Source organism: Stegodyphus dumicola, chromosome 8 (assembly GCF_044657685.1).
Source record: "Stegodyphus dumicola isolate Sdum_Otavi_A_Nest chromosome 8, ASM4465768v1".
Taxonomy (NCBI): Eukaryota; Metazoa; Arthropoda; class Arachnida; order Araneae; family Eresidae; genus Stegodyphus; species Stegodyphus dumicola.
This window is the reverse complement of record NC_140775.1, coordinates 153666247-153687006: the sequence shown is the minus strand read 5'-3', so window position 1 is coordinate 153687006 and position 20760 is coordinate 153666247. Positions and strand designations below refer to the sequence as shown.

General features: G+C 33.7%; 1 protein-coding gene across 2 annotated transcripts in view; it reads left to right on the top strand.

Annotated features, from left to right (window-relative positions):
• The first annotated feature begins 826 nt into the window (after positions 1–826).
• The window catches only part of dgo (ankyrin repeat domain containing protein 6 diego), a 267914-nt gene continuing 247980 nt past the window's right edge, over positions 827–20760 (top strand). Inside the window, exon 1 of one of the 2 annotated variants that reach the window (XM_035350579.2) lies at positions 827–1181. The gene's annotated coding sequence lies outside the window, so the exon portion shown is untranslated. The remainder of the gene's footprint in view (positions 1182–20760) is intronic. The other variant, XM_085822603.1, reaches the window with a different exon arrangement.

Below are 20760 nucleotides of genomic sequence, written 5' to 3'. Positions count from 1 at the left end.
AATTTGGGCTTCCAGATGCCCATATTCGGGTGGAAGGCTACGTTATTCAAAATTTGATGTCTCTAGGTACCATTGTTTTTCCTAATGTGAGAAGAATACATAAATTTACGCAGATTCTTCATTATTTAATTTCTTTAAATATAATTCAGGGCTGTAATATTTGGTGGCGACAGTTTGAAAAGTGAACCGACATTTTAAGTTTTCAACGCAAAATGTCAAAACGAAATTAATAGCTGATTTGGGAAAATTACTCCTTCGGGCTAATAAAATAAAATACAAAACGAGAAAATAGAATAATAAAAGAATTCTAATTCAGCTGAAACGAAGCAGTGAAATTAATATTTAATTACGTGAACCCTGGGACTGAAAGCAATTGTTTTTTGAATTTTACTATATTAAAATTTATAATTTTATATTATTCGTATAGTAAGCTATAATATTAATTTTTTTACAAAAAATTATGCAATTGATAATTTTAACTTTGTACAAAACTTATGTAATTTTTATTGTATTTAACGCGCTCAGTATAGTAAAGTAAATACTAACACAGAATCATGTTTACAGAGATTTACGAATATTAGAGAACGCAGTAAAAGCACGTAAATAAAATCTGCCGAAGTTTAGAAAGCGTAAATAAATTAATAGCAAAGTTGAATAAATTTAAAGCTATAAATTGTGATGGTAATTAATACTCCTAGAAATTACTTGGAAATTCTCTCAGTCTACTCTTTCCGTCATTTGGCGTAATTTGGCGACCGTAAAGTTTCAAATTGCAGTAACCCTGGAAATGACGGAAACCTGTTTTGTGGAGACTGAAAAGCAACAAGGCGTTAGCGAACTACCTGAGCTAGCGAAGCGTGGTGTATATACGTGTATTCTCTAATATTCTTAGAATTACTGTGAACCTGATTCCATGTTCGATATTCGAACAAAGTTTTTATTACATTGAGAGTTTAAATAAAAACCGTATCGGGTTTTTTCGTGGGACGACTATTATTCTGGTGGAGTAACTTTTCTTTTTTTGTATTGTTTACCTTTTCAAGCATCTTGGATTACAGCGAATATTCCGGTGTCGAAACCTATTCCATTTGCGCGTGAAGTGTTCGAATGTGGATCGCGTGCATCTGGAGATGTGGAGGCAGTAGTGAAAATGAAAGCAGTCCACAAATGCAATTAATAAGGTATGCTTTTAGTTATTATTTTTTTGTTTATCTTTCTGAGTTGCTGTCATTTATTTCTGTTTAATAATTGGAGAATTTTGCATTGGATTTTGACACTGATATTGATTATTCATTCATTATTTATAATTATCATTCTGAAATTAAAAGGAATCCGTTCGTTTTGCTACATCAATAATTTTTATGATGGTATATTAAAAAAGTCTATTTCGGAAAGAGACAAAAGGGCAATAGGAGTTAAACGAAACAAAGAATATTACCTGAATCGCATTATTTTAAATCGTTAGAAAATATTTTAAATTATCGGAACAATAATATATTAGAATTCTCTGGATAATTGTAGAGATAAAGCACATACAATAACATAAATTCTTTGCATTCCTATAAATGTTATTTTTTAAAATCTGAAATATGTTTTTGATCTAAAATTTAACAAAATTTAATATAATATTCGCATCGATTTTATAGAAAAACTATGCATTCCTAGCAGGTACTGCGGAATGAAGCAACCTTGAGCAAAATTTTATTACTTCTTATAGAAGAGAGACCCTTGCCTTTCCCGAAATGTATACAAATTTTCTATAAAATCATTGTTAATCCAAGATTGAATTTTTCCTAACTGTAAATCTTAAACTGACGTACTTCTTTTACTTATATTATATCAACATACCTACTAAATTCTTAATTACAGCTAATGTGTTTTGCATTATAATTTTCTTAATCTTTAAAATAAATATGAGATTAAGCTATAATAAGTTTGAAATTGAAAATAAACCATAAAAAAACAAATATTTGGATAGGGAAAGTTCGTATATATCTAACAAAACAAAATAAAACAAAGCAAAAAAATTTATAAATGATTTTCTTGTATTTTTGTTGCATTTCATATTAAAGATTACTTTTGAACTACTACTGAAACATACTTTTTAAAGTATCCAAGTTATTTAAAAAATACGAATATACCCCTACACATGAAACTGTATAGTAGTAAAACCATTGAAACAAAATTCCGTTGCCAGAGAAAATTTCTTTTAAATTACATCTTTTGATAAATCTTGGATGTTATTTCAGTGTAGATGACTGATATGAAAGAATCACAGATTGCTTTAACACAAAAAACAGAGGTTAAAAATTTAAAAATTATAAAGTAAATTAATAAGGATATAAGTATTTAATCCTAAAGCACTCTTAGTATTTAGAGGGGGGGGGCAATTATGTCGTAATTTTATTAGCCAAAAAGGCGTTAGCCCGAATGGGCTATTAGTCTCGAAACGTGATTTTGCGTCGTTCACTATAAATGGCGTATCTCTTTTCAAATTGTTGCCACCAAATATTATCGTTCTGTATTATTTTTAAAGAAAATACAAAAACTGCATGCATTGTGAAAAACGATGGTACCTAAGGTTCGTCAAATTTTGAATAACGTAGCCTGAACATGTGCATCTACCTGGAAGCCGGAATTTTGAATTTCGATCTTTATGTTTCATATTTTGTATTAATTAACAAACGCAACGGTTTGAAAGAGGCTTAATAATAAAGCTAAAATGACGAAAAGAAATGGGTTAGCAGAGAGTGAGTGCAAAGCAGAGTGAGCGAGTGCGTAAAAAACCTTAACAAACCTTCGAGCGATCGTTAAAATCTGAACCCTCGTATTTTTCTTTTTCATTTCTCAATTCTTAGCGATTCAAATTTAGTTTGATGGTCCTGCATAAAACGTGAAAATCATAAAACGATCTAAATTTTTTTGTTGCGAATAATTAAAAACAATTTACATCGTATTTTATAAACCAGGACTTGATTACATTATGAAGAATTAACAAAATTTTCAAACAATTAATTTAAGAAATTTTCCATTAATACATTTCCGAGAGAATCCGAGTTTTTATAAATGGCAATAAGGACAATTTACTCCTTCGACCTTCTACTGCTTGAAAATTTTCAAATTACGCTAAAGATCGGACATTCGGCAGTTAATTACCAGTTTGTATTTCGAGTAGTCTTCTTTAACGAACGTAGACCACATCAGGACTTGTGTTTCTGTTGATTTGCTTTGGAAACATGGTATGTCCTGAATAAGAACAGGAAGCTTACTCAAGCTATGTTCAAGATTTGTGTATAACAGACGACACAAGCAGGAAGGGTATACGAAACCCTTTATTTTCAATACTTTACAGGTACTTCCGAACTTCGGAATACAGAGACCAGCCAATTGTGGTCTGAACGTAAGAATATAAAACTACTAACTAAAACTCTAAATAAAAACTAACTAGTATACAAATGCCTAGCACTAAGACTGGCCTTTATTTAAAAGGATACGTATGTAGTACGCCCAGCTGCTGAAACTACAATACGTTTGCAATTATCAAGAGGGCTAAACCTCTGGCCTTAAAGGCAACCAGCAACCGAGTGAAAACTCGTAAAACTGCAGTGGCAAGCGGCTTGCTTCCTAAAACTCCTCTCTCCCTCACTCTTAGCAAAAAGCCACATCTTAAATACTTGGGCGTTCGCAAGACAATTTGCATAAACAAGTTAAAGCGTTTAATTCTGACCGGAAGTAGAAAATAAGAAGTGATAGTACAGTTTTAAAATAAAATAAACTTTAGTAAAACTTAGGATCCTTACTACCATAAGCTAAGTAATTTTGTTAATCGTATAAAAGCATTCAATAAGTTAACAGCAAAATTCATTCTTACATTATTATCAACTCGAATGCTCAGATCTGGTCCCCACTGCTAATTGTGACTAATCTTCGCAATCTGGTCCTCCGATTCATCGTAGCCAAGAGGGAAGGAGTTGCGTCTGTTGTTGGCATTTGTACCAACAATTACCTATTAACCGGGATACACGTAGGTGACAATATGAATTTGCCAAACTCCATCTCAATGTCGATGAAGGATGGATCCAAAAATCACTTACCCTTCTTCCCTTATAATTAGCCTCTCGCGAGGATTTTCCGCTTGAGAGTATTTTAAATGCCTCTCTGCCAGAAAGATAATTTATTCCTTCTGCAGACTAGGATTCGAATCTGGCCCTATGCGTTTGCTACCTGATATCCTATCACCGTGCCGAACAGACTGCGCCCATTGATTTGAATAACTGCTTTCCCCAACCGGTGTACTGCGGCATAGTTACGTTTTATAAAGTCCCCTTGATGTCTGTTGAATTTCAATGGGCAGTTTACACTAATAAAAAAAGTACCGAGTTCTGCACAGAATTTTGTTGCGTAATTTTATCGTATCTTGCCGAAAGGTTTTTTTAGTGTAGAAATATTTAAATGTGCCGTAGAACAGTTTAGTCATTAGGAAAAAAAAAATGACATTCTGGAGGTCTTCAGGATGGTCATCTTTTCCTGCATAACAATTTACCCTTGCAGAAGTTAAATTATTACGTATCCTTTGCTTTCCAAAGTTTGCTCTGCAACCAAAAAGAATACCTAAACACGTTAGCAAGAGATCACTTATATAAGTTACAAACACCGCTAATAAAATACTCCTCTCCTTTGACCGTTTCGGGGATAGAAAGGGTTATTAATTAGCCCAAAGGTGCAATTTGCTCAGAAGGGCTATTAATTTCGTTTTGGCATTTTGCATCGGTTCAGTTTTAAAATTGTTGCCACCAAATATTAGAACCCTGCATTATATTTAAAGAAATTAAATAATGAAGAAACTGCATGAATGTATGTATGTTTCTCGCACTGTGAAAAAACAGCGGTACCTAGAGACAACAAATTCTGAAAAACGTAGTTCTGCACTCGAATATGGGAATCTGGGAGCCCAGATTTGGAATTTGTTTTATTATCTATTTGATATTTTGTAAAACTTTACCGAATTTTTTATTAACAAACTCGCCGATTTCAAAGCGAGCAGTGGCAACACTGTACGAAAAAAAAAAAAAAAAAAAATTTTTTTTTTACATCCAGCGCGCGAGACTGTGTATCGGAAATTCTAAAGATATGCTCTTTTAAATATTCTGTGATACTGCTGTTGAATTGAATTTTATGGTTTAAGTTCAAAGAACAAGGTAACACACAAAATGTTGAAAAACGTCCTTTTGGCGTTATATAAAATCTGAAGGCTTTCAGATTTTTTATATTTTGTATTATTATTATTATTTCGAAATTGACGAGGATTAGCATGCAAAATGCCACTGAACTAACGACGAGGGAAACGAGTTGTAATTTCCCAAGCGATTCAACAGTGAAAGCAACGCTTTTGGTAGAATAATATATTGCCCTTTTGCATTTTTAGTAGATGTCAGTTATCTCATAATCACAGACAATACAATAAAAATTTTGTTTCTGTTTTCAACATCCAGTTTGGGCGAATCAATATTATCGGGTGTAAAAACAGTAAAACCTGAGCTGGTCTGTAGTTAACTCCCTATTAACCGGGATAATACGGTTCATGGTTAACCTTTAAGAAAAAAAATCATTTGGTTATGTAAATTAAAACAGTAACTAATGTTCTTGCACTTTCGAGCTTTTCGCTGTTTCTTCTGATCATTATCGATATTTTGTTCTTACTTCACAGGACACAAGCCATTTGCTTTTGTTTACATTTCTCTACCATTTCAATAGAAATCAATTGATTGAACAATGCATTTTTAACGAATGACATTTTAATGGAAGATGTTTTTACTTGCTCTCGACTACGGACAATTGCCGACTGTTGTGGATCAAAACTATTCCCAAGTATTTTAAACATCATCTGTTATCAGTATTGTTAGTCGGCACTGTTCTGGTTAAAACAAACGAAATCTCTACCACTTTTTCTTAACGTTTCCTTTGCTAAAATTATGTAAAAGATTTTTGTGGTAATAAACTGTAAGCTGAGTTTGTTTTAAATAACTGATTTCATGTGAAATTAATAAAAATGTAAGTTTATTGAAAAAAAAAAAAAAAAAAAAAAAAAAAAAAGATGCAATGATAAACCAGTTCAAAGCCTTTCGAGGTTATAATTTTAATGATTTCTTGATGCTTCCAGTCTAGTTTTCCTTAATTATAATACCTTTCGCCAAATGTTAGAGCGCTATCACAATTTTTTTTATCATTATAACTAAGCCTGCAGTGTTTGAATTGTAAGTTTGTCATTTAAACTTAAGATGCAACTACAACTAATTATTTATCGCTAATATATTTAAAGTAGAAGGAAACCGAGGATGAGGTCCGAATTATAAACTCATAATATGTAAAACGTAAATTTCATGCTAAATTTATTTTTTCGTTAAAGAGATTTCGTCTACTGTATATTTCTGAAAAGGTCAAATGCATGCTATGGATGAATATTTTCTTATAAACTTAAAAAATAAAATAAAAGAAAAGAAAATAAATAAAAGAAAATGCAACCGAAACAGCGGCCTTACGGATTAACATCAAGATGCTAATCTTGACGAATTTCTTACGGATTAGCACGAAGATATTCTTAGCATGATTCATCAACATGAAAACATGCTAAAAGATTTAATATATTGAATCTAGAGTTTGGAATCATAGGTGACGTGATATGTTTGTTACCGTGCCATTCTTTTTTCATGAATGTAGGTAAAAAATGCAAGCGAAAAAAAATTGGAAAAAATTCTTCTTTAATGACTATTTTTATTTATAGATACTAAGAAGAAAGGAGTTTTCAGGAGGAATGTTTCGCAGATGAAATTTTATTAAATAATTGTAATTGAGCTTGAAGGGATAGAAATCAATAGTTTCCTTCTTTCAACACGGAAGCATTGTGCTTCTAATAAATAACTTGTTTAAAAGAATCCTGCTGTAAATTAGAAAAGAATGCCCACCTTTTTTACTCTATCGTATCTTAGTCACTGAACAAAAAACTCGTTGTGAGTCGTAATGTGTTCTACTTTGTGCCATGGGTGACACCCTCTTCTTGGTGAAAGGAAAGAAGGAATCCATTTCTGTTCTCTTTATTTATTTTTACTTTACTGTTCAGATGGCAACAGCCAAAACTTTCGTTCTGAGGCAAAAAGGAATAGTTTGAAGTCTCTTCAGAAAGCTTTGAAACATTGAAAATTATAACAAACTGGAAGGAAAAGAGAGAAGGAAACGTGATGACCTTTTTTGAAATAAAGAGCCAAAGTACTGAAGTATTGAAGATTTAAATGCTGTGGCAGAGATTTTGACTATCTAGCCAATGCTTTGTCAGACGAAAGTTTCTTGCATTTGAAAAGCAAGTCATGATTCTTTACGAAGGTACTTGCCAGTTCTCCAGTTCAAAACTGATGTTAAAACTGTTTCCTGACAATGGTCATATAATACAGACTTAGTTCTTTGAAATGGGTTGATCCTGTGTGTAATTTTTATTCTGTACTTTGAGTCCACGAAGCATAAAAAATAAACGTAATCTTACCGACTCTATGAAGGATTCAAAATAAACGCATTTGATTAGTTTTAAGCCTGCAATCTTTGACTCTTAATAAATCAATCATACCATTTTGAACGAGAGAATGGTAAGTGCATCCTAGACGGTTTCATTGTTGCTAGGCATAAAGGGCTGTTTAACAGTTTTCACGTGATTTCACTTCGCATTAACCATACGGAACACAAATATCCAAGCCATACCAGAGTTTGAGCCTTATTCTTGCATCTGCTAATCACTACATCACGTAGGCGATTGTATCATAATTTGAATACGTCAGCATAGTTTAAAACTTTTTATAGCGCCTTCGTTTTAAATAATAGTTAAATACAAGAATATTCTGTATGTTAATGCGACGAAACTGTTTGTCAAATCATTTCTATTCTTGGATTTTTGAACATTTAAGTCATTATTCCTTTATGTAACCTATCCTCATTTCCCCTAAATTTTAAGGTCAGTAGGAAAATTTATTTTTAATCTGTGTAAATAAGAGTTCGCACGTTTAACTTTCCATGTAAATCTATACTTTCGATCCGATCTTGATGAAATTTTGCACACTTGATCTTCAAAGCAAGAGAAACGTCACTGTCTACATAAGATTTCTCAAATCACGCCACGGGGTCTCACTCTGTGCCTAATTTTATGCTAGTTTAACGAACTTTTGATAAAAAGTGCAGCGATTGAAGTGCTTTGTATTACTAAGAGTGAAATCTTTATGTTTCAGATTTAATCAAAAATTTCGGCGATATAAAAGAAATGTGTTGCACTCTGGAAAGCACAATATATTTATTTCTGTTTCGAATTTAATAAACAAACTGAGAGGTTAAACCGAAATGCGTTGCCACCGCCCAAATTAAAGTATTTTTAGATGTGCTATCGTTCATCAAAGCGTAAGATATTTATTTTTTCTTTTAAATTAATTTTGTTATTACTTAGCGAACTAATTTAACAGCAATAAAAGCGAATTAATTTAAGTTTTTTGTATTACTACCTGGAAGCTAGATTCATTAAAATCATCTATCTACGTAAAGAGGAGTATCCATTAGTTTGCATGTGTGTAATTCAAAGAAATTTGCAGTTTTGTTAGGATCTTGATGAAAATTTGTGCACTTGACTTTTAAAACAAGTAAGTCACTGTCTACATTAGATTTCGCAAGAACTACCCCCGGGGCCCTCAATCTTTATAAACATATATTTTACGCTAATTTAATGAACTTTTGATTAAAAACTCAGCGATTTAAAAGCTTTGTGTTGTCACTTTGCAAAGCGTCAGATATTTAAGTTTCAAATTTAACCAGAAAAGTCGGTGATATAAAAGAAGTGTGTTGCCACTCGGGAAAACGCAATATACTTATTTCTCTTTCGAATTTAATAAACAGACTCGGCGATTTGACAGTAATGTGTTGCCATTTTCTAAAATAAAATATGTTTGTCTTCCATGCAGTAGTGCGTTGTCGTACAATAAAGCTTAAAGTATTTAATTTTTATTTTAAATTTATTCTGTTATTAATTAGCAAACTAAGTGATTTAAAAGGAATAAACGCAGATTCATTTAAATTATTATCAGTTACTAGCTGGTACCGTGAAATGGCACTAGCTAGATTCATTGAAATTATCTATCTATACACATAAGTGCCCGTTCGTTTACAATTCAAGTAAATCTTCAGTTTTCCTCCGATCTTGATGAAATTTGGCACATACATAGGATTTGTATAAGATTCAGAAAACACGCGTAATATATAAATTTCGAAAAACCACTCCACCGGTTCCACACTCTTTATACAGAGCGATAGATTTTATGTGAATTGAATGAATTTTTTGATTAACAAACTCAGCGATTTAAAAGCTTTATGTTGTCACTCTGCAATGCATAAGATATGTACGAGTATAATTTCAGTCAATCAGTTGTCATTATCTTTTATTTCAAGGATTTGAGTCTTGATAAAAATTTAGGTGCCATAGTGGGTCAGAATTTATTTAAAATTTTTGATTTTAAGTATAATTAATTAAATGTAAGTATATTAAAAAATACAGTGCTAAACCAGTTAAGAGTTTTTCTAGGTTATCATTTTTATTTCACACGAATCTATTTTCTCAATTCACAAAGGTCTTCTTTTATATAGACTTACAATAGCAGTGAACTCTGAAAGGTAATAATCAAGTTTGAGGAAAGATCAAGAACTAAGCATATTCATCAATTGTATAGCTGGGTCGTAATGACCCTTTTCTCCACCTTCATTATTAAAAGCGGTTATTACAAAGACTGAATAAAAGGGCGAAAGTTGAAAATCAAGTGAAATATTTCACTTGTTTGTTGAAAAGTGAAAAACGAAAAAAAGATAGGAAACTTCAAAGTTTTTTGAAATTTTATAACTTTTTATGCTATTGATAGATGAAATTTCGTGGAATTTTATAATTAGTTTTTAGTTAACTTTTTATTCTGTCTTAAAAACCGTAAAAACTGAAAAGCTGATTAAATATTTATTAAATCACTAAAGTTATTACGGAACGTTTTTTTTCTTTTTCATATGATGATAACGTAATAGTTAAGAGTGCTGTTTTGTGGTCAACTGTTTTGCATATCGTTTTTTTTTTTTTTTTTTTTTTTTTTTTTTTTTTTTTTTTTTTGAGTTGCCCAACCACCCCTCAGAAATGTTATAATTTTTTATTATTCACAGTATTTTAGCTAAACAAAACTTCATTTTGGCATATTTTAATATCCTGTTTGATTAAAAAAAATAAATGATCTTGTAATTACAAATTTCATCCTCCGTCGTAGAAATCTGTAATTTCTGCACAAATTTCATCAATAAACATAAAAATTTGTAATGCAAAATACCTGGGTTTAAAAAAATTAATTTAAAAAAGTTTTCACGACTAAAACTAAAAATGAATTTTTAGTCGAACTTTGTTGAACGGAATTATAATTTAATTTTTTATTCTCTCTTAGAAACGTTCAAACCTCAAAACGTCAATAAATTTTTATTAAATCACTTAAGCTATTATAGTACTTAATTGTTTTCGTAAGTTCAAATGAATATTTTTTAATCACGATATCACACGGAATGCATAGCGATCTCTTACATAATCTTAGATAGTCCATGAAATTTTTCTCGCACTTATTTAAAGGAAGCCCCATGGTGGTTAAAATTATTCCTGTGGACCACATTCAACCCACGACTATACTTTTTAGTTTTGCTGTATGGCGCTGAGCTTGAGGAAATAAATGATTATTTCTTTATTTTCTCAAGAGCTTTTTGTGATAGGTGAAAAAAATTGTTACTGTTATTATCTTGTTATCTGATTTATATATGTGCTTCCTACGACATATTCTACATCTCTTTTGACATTTGCATGTTTTCCTGCTATGAAACATAGAAAACTGTGCATAAATGTCTACTGGTTATCTCTTCTCTTTTTATTTCCAATTCCATATTTCGTTCTTAAATTTTGACTTGGATGTGGGTAGAGGAAGTAAAAACGTTCAAGGATAACCTGAGGACTTGCGACACATTTATAGTTACTTTCAGTCGTTCATTGATTTTATTCTTGTTTTAAATAACTAGTTTACTGTCTGTAGAGCTGTGAAAGGAGCCATTTATTGAGCAACCAGTGAAGTAGTCCGGTGTAAATAAGATTTAAAACTGTGAAAAATGCATACTTTTTATAACTTCATTTGCAAGAAAGGGAAATACGCAGTCGCGATTCAAATTTTTTTAACAAAAACATACTTTGCAGTTTCTTTAGCTGTCAAAAAACTAACATGGTACTTAAAGAGACGAAAAACATGATCAAGTAGACTTTGTAGAGTTCCTCACTTTGTAATTCTAAGTTAATGTTGGAAGTGAAGAATCTAAGGACTGACAAGCGAATAATCGCTCTCAAGTTCGGTGACAAGAAACAACAAGATAGAAGGGTAACTAACACTTTATTGTTTCAATAAGATTTAACAAAACTCCGCCTGGGAGTGTACAAACAAAGCCCGCACTTGGGCTTGAACTTAAAAGACTAAGAATTAAACTAAAAGTAAGATTAACTAAAGAAATACAGCCGAAGCTATCAAGGTTCAAATCGAGTTGGCCCCTTAACTTATTTGACTACGAAGCTTAGCAAGGGCCTGAGTACGGCCGAGCGTAATAACAGCTTTGAGAGAGAGAGAGTGGCCAAAAAGGCAGACGCGCGTAAATCAGAAACTCTGATTCTCTCTGCCTCTGTAAGTAACATCGTGGTTTAAATACCGTTCCTTCTCATTAAATATTCAGCAAGATTCCAAAACTACGTTCTGGCCGGAAGTAGTAAGTTGAAGTTAAGAATTTGACAGGAAAGGAACTTTAACTTAAAATTTAACTGTTAATAAAATTAACATAATCCTTACAACTTCATACTCTTATCTCGACAAATGCCAGGACTAGGAACATTTTTTTAATCTCTCAATGGCATACACAAGTCATCATTATAGAAGTTGGCCACTACTGAGGCCAGAAGCGGTGGTCACTCTATTATCGAGGCACCTAACAGATAGGCCACTTTTCCCTCCTATGAAGTGACGGACAGTTACAATCATGCCTTCTCCTGGATTCGAACCCGGCTCTTTTTGGTATTGCATTTGGCTCCCCTAACCCCTGTACCGTCTGGGCAGCGGATTAGGAACATACGTGTGCTCATCATTTTGGATCAGACGGAAGAGTAGTTCGCTTTCGAGATCGTTCAGTTCACTTTCACTGAATGTATGTTGTAAGGAATTGTCGCATTCCCCGTGTAGGCTCTTGTGGTGTAAGTGGCTAGCACATCCACCTGGGAGTTAGAAGATGCGTGGTTTGAATCCCTGCGAGAAGGCAATCAATTGTTTCTCGTTTTCTACTCCAAAATGCCTGGCAGTCTCTATGATGTGATATCAGCTTCAGAGAAGGAAGCAGTAACGTCTTAGTGCTGTTCAGAAAAGATGTCACAGCTTAGCTTTTCGACGCTGATTTGCGCCTGAACATTTACTGGTAGTTCTAAAAGGAGCCCAAAGAAATGTTCTATAATTTTTAGAAGTACATTTGGAAGCAACTTACACTAAAAAGTTGATTGCCGAAATAATAATTTGTACAATCATTAGACTGAATCGGAACACGAAAGTTGAAAAATTGAATAATGCCCTTGTAAGGACTCGAATTTCTCCGATGTTAGCTGGACTTGAACTTCGGAACCCCCGATGCTAGCCGGATGTACTTTCCAATTACACCACGAAGGCATACGGTAAGGAGGGCGAGAATACCTTGCAAATGATAATAGTAATAATAAAGAATAAGCCGGAATAGAAAGAAAAAATCTTTGATAACGGAGAAATTATTCTTAAAATATTTCAAATAGTACATTTGTAAATTCCAACAGTTTATTTCAACATCAAATGTAGTCTTGTACTATGTTTTTTTTTTTTTTTTTTTTTTTTTTAATGTTTCCTTTGAATTTAAACAGAAGGTGTTTCTAAAGGAAAGCATTTTCTTGTGATGCCTTTAGTTTGGAAAATGCAGTTAAAAAACTTTAGCTACACGAATGCGTGCAACTAACTTCATTAAGCCATTCTTGTTTTAAAACACTTTTAAAACAGGCATTAACTTAACTATCAGAAAACTGTCTTTTTTGTGGGATCTGTTAAACTAGAATTAAATTGAGAATCGTACAGATATTTTCATCATCTCGTCGGACTGGAAAACTTAAGCATGAGAAGCTGTTACGTTTTTTAGCACTTTGGAAAAATCGAGCCCTTCTCAGAAAACAAATCTGAGTCTCTCATTTCCCAGCTAAATACGCAGACTATTACATCACGGTAGGTACACACGAGAGGAACATTTTTAATTTCTCGTACAAAATGTAATACGCATTTTGAGGATTTGCAGATTTGATCTATGCAACACTTCATGGCCACTTCCAGTTGGAAAACCGGGAAACTGAAATGTTAAATAGCAATTATTTTTATTAAGAAATACAAGAGCTCAAAAATGCAAAATGCATTTCTTCTTATTATTATTATAAAAGACTTTTCATATTGCTTTAATTGAAATACAATCGATCTTTAGATTTCTAAAATCCATGGAAAGTGTTTGGTGCTAAATGAAGAATAGGTAATATTAATTTTTAGATGTGACAACAAGGCAGAGTTAGCTACACACATTTCTCCTTTTCTTACTGTATAAATCTTCCAGAGGAGCTCCTTTTTGGATTCAGCAAAAAGGAGAATGAATTACATAAATTACATATTTCAACGTAAACATTCGTGTAACGGATCATTCCATCACCACATAATGAACTTTCTAATTACGTTAATAGAAGTTTTCAATTTTTTTTTCATTTGATTACATTAAAAAGCCTTCATTAAAGGATGTTTCGACAAACAGACAATATTGCCGAAATTAGTAAAAATTCATTTTGCTGAAAAGTCAAAACAGACACATTTCGTGAACTCTACATCTAGGTAATGGATTCTGTTCTTTCTTGAGTTAGCAGAATGTCATTTATCATTTGCGAATCAATGACTACGCGATATACCAATTGGTAACAACAATCAATGATATCCTTGGAAGTATTTACCGCTATCGACAGATCTTAATGATAAAATCTTAATTATCACGAACTGTGCTTTCGACATCCAATCAGTAAAAACAATTTCATTTCTAGAGATCTTCATTTTAGCTGCTAATGGACAACATCTATTACAGTTGCAAGGTTACTTTTTCGGTTTTTGTTTTTTGATTTCTCTCAATTTTTTGTCCCGCCACTGTTTTGCTTTATTTTTTCAATGTGTAACTTTCTCGCATCTTAATGAATATCGGAACTCGTTGCGTGACGAGGCACTTTCCTCTTGTCACCGCCCAAGAACTTCTGGAGGAATGTTTCCGCGCATGTGCCATCAAAACATCCCTGGCCATGGAAAGACCTGAATTTATGGTCGTGAAAATTATGATCCTCATATATTTCAGTGATGGCGACTGGCAACACTGCAGCCGTATTTCTAGTTTAATGTCGAGTGTCATCAGCTGCGTATTGAACTGCTATGTAGGACATTCTTTGAGCCTGTCTTAAACCTCCGGCATTTTTTGAATTTCGTGAAAGAAATGAAGTAATCTTTCTTCGATCTAGCATTACATTTTAAAAATATTTCTAGGGAACGAAAATCGAAGTAATTTATAGTCAGAAGAAATGTCAGCGTATGCTAATGCAATTTCAGTTGGGGATATGGGTTTGAAAGTACTTGATCTGAAGTTTTGGTATCTGAAATTTTCCAAAGTCAGAAATCTTTTTGAGCGTCACATGATAGCCGACGTATCGCATAGGTTGAATTATTTTATAAAGAATAGGACACGAAGTCTTCTTTGCTTAAGAGGGATGCTTTGTGGAAGTCTTTCTAAAGGAAACCTACTCGCATTTGCATTGCTTACGGGGAAAATCACGATTTTGCTTACGCAGCCACATCACATTCTTTGGGATTTGAACTATTATGTTCAAATAGTCTTATTTATTCGGTCACTGGTGGTCGTACCTAGTTAAATTTTATATTGTTATATGTTGATGATTTAATAATCAAGGAATATAAATTCATACGCAGGATGATGGTGCTGATGCCAAATAGCTTAGAATTTTCACTTGAATCTTAAATTTTTGATAGTTTGTTGTACACGTTTCGTTTACAAAACTGCAGTATTTATCCCACTGCAAGATATCCCCACGCACAATTGAATTAATTTTCTAATGTATTTTACAAGAAAGACTTCCAGATACAATAACATCCTATTTGAGCATGAGGTCCTATTTGAGCATGCTGCAAGAGACAGAATTAATTGGTCTTTATGTCTTAATTTAAGTTTTTACTCCAAAGGACTTTGTCCCTGAAGGAGTATTGTTTTTGTTTTGCGATTTTGCGTCGAATCACTATAAACTGCGTATCACTTTTCAAACTGTTGCCACCAAATACTATTGCCCTGCATTATATTTGAAGAAATTAAATAATGAAGAATCTGCATAATTGTATGTATGTTTCTCGCATTGTGATAAAACAACGGTACCTAGAGCCATCCAGTTTTGAATAACGTAATCTCCACCGAAAGCCCTAATTTGGAATTTGTTTTATTATCTATTTCATATTTTGTAAAATTTCAACGAATTTTTTTATTAGAAAACTCAAGGATTTCAAAGCGAAGGAATGGCAACGTTGTACAGAAAAAACATTTTTATCTCCAGCGCAGGAGACTGTGTATTTGAAATTATAAAGATATGCTCAATTTAAAATTATTTTGCGATATCGCTGTTGAACTGAATTTTATGGTTTAAGCGCGAAGAACATGATATTTAATAAATAAAGGCAATACACAAAATGTTAAAAAAAACTGCCCTTTGGACGTGATTTAAAATGTGAAAACTTTCGGATTTATATATATATATATATATATATATATATTGGAAATTAAGGATACATGAATGGTTATTTTAATACATATTTTAAGTCTTAAAATATACATAAAAGAAGGTGTAATTTTCGGAAGGGCAGTTTCAGGAAAAAGAATCATCTTATATTTGGCACTTTATGGTATTAAAAAAAATGTATAAAATTACATTCCGGCAGTACTTACAAAATACATTTATAAAACATAAATAAATTTTGTACCAAGATTCAGGTCGAATTCCCAATTCGATATGTGATTACTCGCATTTTTGGAATTTCTACTCTTTGAAGACCTCGCCTATTTTCATATATTATTTTATTATATTCGCTGGTTATCTATCCATTCATCCGTTGTCGTTGATATTATCGTCATTTACCAGAAATAGGAAAATTAGACACAAAGAAAAGGTTTAACGTTCTTCGGCATTTCGTAGTTATTGCCAAACATGCCCAAAACTTGCTTTACCCCATCAGTGCCATTTTTTGTACATTGCCACACTAAACATCTGCTACGGATGTACCGATGGGACCACTTGCGTAACTGAACGAAATTGCTATTCTGTGTTGGGAGTCTAGATCATAACTCAACCGATGAATCATAGTGGGTCTGTTACGCTTGTACGTTTTCATGCGTACTCAGCCACCGGATATTTGAATCCCGCCACCTATTTTAAGTTTTAACAAACCACTATTGTGCTGACGAATAGTGGAGCTACAGTTGAGCAGTATTAAGTTTTTTATTTTATGTTAAAACTGGAATGTTAATAGCAAAAAAAGGGAGCGAGAGTAAGAGAGAGAGGTAAGTCATGACCTCATCATTTCAGAATTATTCTTTTATGTATATGAAAAATAAACTAAAATGTTTAGCATTAGGAAATTTTTTTTTAAAAAAAAGGCTTACGTTTTGTCGCAATTCCAAGCGTTTCTTAGTAGTATAAATTCAGGCCTCGAAAGTAAAAAAACTCATTTGGAAATTTAAAATTGTAAATAAAGACTTATGAATTGGTCATTTGATTATCATAAAGCACGAGATGTGTACTTTAAAAGCGGTGCCTTTGTGAAAAACTTCTTATAGTAAACTAGTTCATATTTACCTAACAGGGAAAGAAGTGTATGTATTTAATTATGGCAAAGTACACTAGGGCTATCTGCCTAATGGGAGGGATGCCTTCGTGGAGGACTTTCTTAGGGAAACTGGCTCGTATACACGTGACACATGGGGAAAACCACGAAAACACCCATGCAGCCAGCCCGTTAGGGGGATTCGAACCTCGGAACGAACTACCAGTGTTCAGCGACTTTACCGCTCGGCCGCTGGTGGGCAACAGGGAAAGAACTCTATACAATTACTTCATTCGTTAAAAATCGAACAAGTTAGAAGTTATCAGTGTGTAGTCTAAAACGTTCCGCCATAATGATGGCTAAAATAGTGTTGCGTGCGTACGGGTTCGTTATGAAATGAATGCACAAGTCCGATCAAAAATGAACAAAAATTTATTATTATCACAACAAAAATGCTTAAATTTTCTCAAATGATCATGCAGTATTACAATATCTCACAGTAGTTATCTTTGAACTACTCAAATGTCCAATAGAACGTAATTCAAAACAGCTAAAGAACGCTAATCCGCGAATTCGCTACAATCAACAAGAGCAGTTTTCTAAACAACAACAAACTAAGCAACTGCTACGAACTGAGATGTTTTCCTCCTTTTATAAGATTTTAAAAATCACGCGCTAGAATTTTCTGGTACTTTCTCGAAATCAAAAAGAGATATTTATTTATTTAATGCACGCGCTCTTGTATTTTCAATTTTCCGGCTTAGCTTTCTTTTAATATTCGTCACGCGCTGCACTGCTCGAGAAATAAAACCATTTAATTTATAATTGAACTAACATTAGCTTTTTAAATACCAAATTCGTAACACTAGTAACAAAAAAGTCTGAAAAGTAGAATTTTCTGTTTGTTCGTTAAGAAGAGTTTATGAAGTAAATAATATCTCTTAAAAGACCCAGCACTATTAAAGAGAATCCTAGGTTCATAGCATTCCGCTGGATCGTAGTAATTTGATCCGGCTTCAAATCCTGGAGAAGGGGCTGTCGCCATAGCCACTTCTATGGTTTCTCTGTTTGTGATGTGAATATAAACAAGTTGTGAAATTGTAGTATCTTTTCTTAATATAACATGAAAAGTCTGAAGAGACGAAGCTCTGTCAGAAAACATAAGATTACAGAGGCTAGTCTATTTAACAATGAGTTAAATGGCTATATCGCTATATTGGCGAGATATCCCCAAGCGGGCCAAGACTAATTTTTGTTCGCCAGATTTGCCGAGAAAACGCCAAATTTCGCCAAACTTGGCGACTATTTAGCGACATTTCGGTCCTGTCCCTTTATAACTAATTGAATAATTGTAATTCATCCTTACATGTAACTGTAACGGTATCCGGCCCTTATATGTAACTTTAACCCTTATATGTGTAGGCCTTCCAGTAATTTCGAGAAATGGAAGGTACTACAGATTTCTCAGCGGTCAGACGGAAACTACGAGGCGTATTCGGAAACTAAGTACCGTTTTGAAACTAAGTACCGAAGAAATAGTAAAACAATTTTTTCGAATCCAATTTTATTTTTACATAAAAATACATGTCTTAAACTATTTTTCAACATAGTTTCCGCCAATGATCAAACACTTGTCATAGCGGGTGACCAGTTTTTGTATACCATCGTCAAAGAAACTTCCCGCCAGTTTCGATAACCACGACTCCACAGCATTTTTCGTGTCATCGTCAGATCCAAAGCGTTTGCCACCAAGCTCTCGCTTCATGTGCAAGAACAAGTGATAGTAGGACGGCGCCAAGTCCGGGCTGTACGGCGGGTGATCGAACTGCTCTCAATGAAACTGTCGAATTAACGATTGAGTGACACCAGCAGTATGGGGCCGAGCATTGTCATGGAGCAACACAATCCCTTTACTGAGCATTCCTCTTCATTTGTTTTGAATGGCACGCCTTAGTTTTGTTAAAGTCTCACAATATCGTGCCGCATTAATGGTTTCACCTCTGGGAAGAAATTCAGTAAGAAAAACGCCTTTCCTATCCCAGAAGACAGTGCACATGATTTTTTGTGATGACATTATCACTTTGAACGTTTGTTTTTTCGGAGAATGAGTGTATCTCCACTCCATCGATTGTTGTTTCGATTCTGGTGTGAAATGACACACCCAAGTTTCATCACCTGTCACAATTTCGTTTAAAAAGTTTTCTCCCTCATCACTGTACCGCGTGAGAAATGTCAGGGCACTACCAAGTCGCTTTGTTTTGTGAACATCAGTGAGCATTTTTGGAACCCATCGGGAACACAGTTTGCGATAATTTAAGCGGTCAGACACAATTTCGAACAAAACAATACGTGAAATTTGTGGAAATGCCTCTGAAAGAGTTGTCATTGTGACGCGTCTGTTCTCATGAATTGCTTCATCAACTTTCCTTACCAAATCATCGGTGACAACAGAAGGCCGAGCACTCCGATCCTTGGCGTGGACATTTGTTCGACCTGCATTAAACATTCTTACCCACTTTCTCACCATTCCATCACTTATCGCGTATTCACCGTAAACTTCTGTCACTTGACGATAAAATTTCGGCCGGTTTAACATTCCTCGCGTTCAAAAATTTAATCACGACACGAATCTCACAGTCAGCGGGAGAACTAATTGTCTTAAACATTTTGAATGTGCACAGCAAACTGAAAACACAACATAGAGCAACCAAAATGGCGACAATTGAAAGTCAGTGAACAAGAAAGGCTAGTGCGCATGCGCGGGACTCCTACCACATCGCTGCGACGGTGCTAGAATGAAACGGTACTTGGTTTCCGAATACGCTACGTATATAAGACTGGAAAGAACATAAGTTCTTAGTTTTAGTTCAGAGTAGACTTTGGAGTATTGCAAGCTTCGCCTTTTAGATGCGCTTTGTATTGCGCTGTGTTTAACTTTCTTAATAGTTCGACGTGTAACTACTGATTGTACTCTTTGATATTGAGAAGACCTTACGAGTATGTTTGTGGAAAGTTCCAAAACTATAAAGTATTTCTTTTGGTAAAATAAATTTTATTAAGCTCTCATCGGTTCTGTGTGCGTTCAATCCATTACGAATGCGTGAGGACGTAAAAGTATGTTTAACATGCCAGTTACTATTAATAGCACTGAAAAAAAGCTTCAGGAAACTTAAAAATCTGCTTGTAAGATTGATTTCCTATCATTTTTAAATTCATTCAAATGTATTTTAAAAATATAGTTTTATATGCATTTTTTTTTTCTGGCTATTGTTGCGAATTGCCCAGTTGCGGTGAAATAACTTCCCCGCAAAACGGAGTTAGAGTTGAGTCAGATTTGGCGCGAAATCGCTCATTTGGCGATATTTGGCGACAAAATTAGTGATATGTTACAGACGGAGCGAGAACATTCTGAAACACATTTTTAGCGTTTTCTCGAGAATAGTCTCGAAGGTAGGTTAAAGCTATATATACCCTGCCTGTACGGGTAGAAAGTAGTGTCTTGAGTTCAGAGATTAGCTTGAGAGCTATCGACAGAGTTGGGAGCTGTACTTTCGTGCTTTGCTGTGAAGCTGTATTCACCGTTATAGAATGAAGGCTGTGTGCTGACATCGATATTGAACATGACTTGTCTAAGGCGACCATCTTCACTGAAGACAAAAATAATTTAGAACCGTACGTTTTCGTCTCAGAGAAAAGAATGCATGGCAGTTAAATTTAATGACTATAAAAGTGT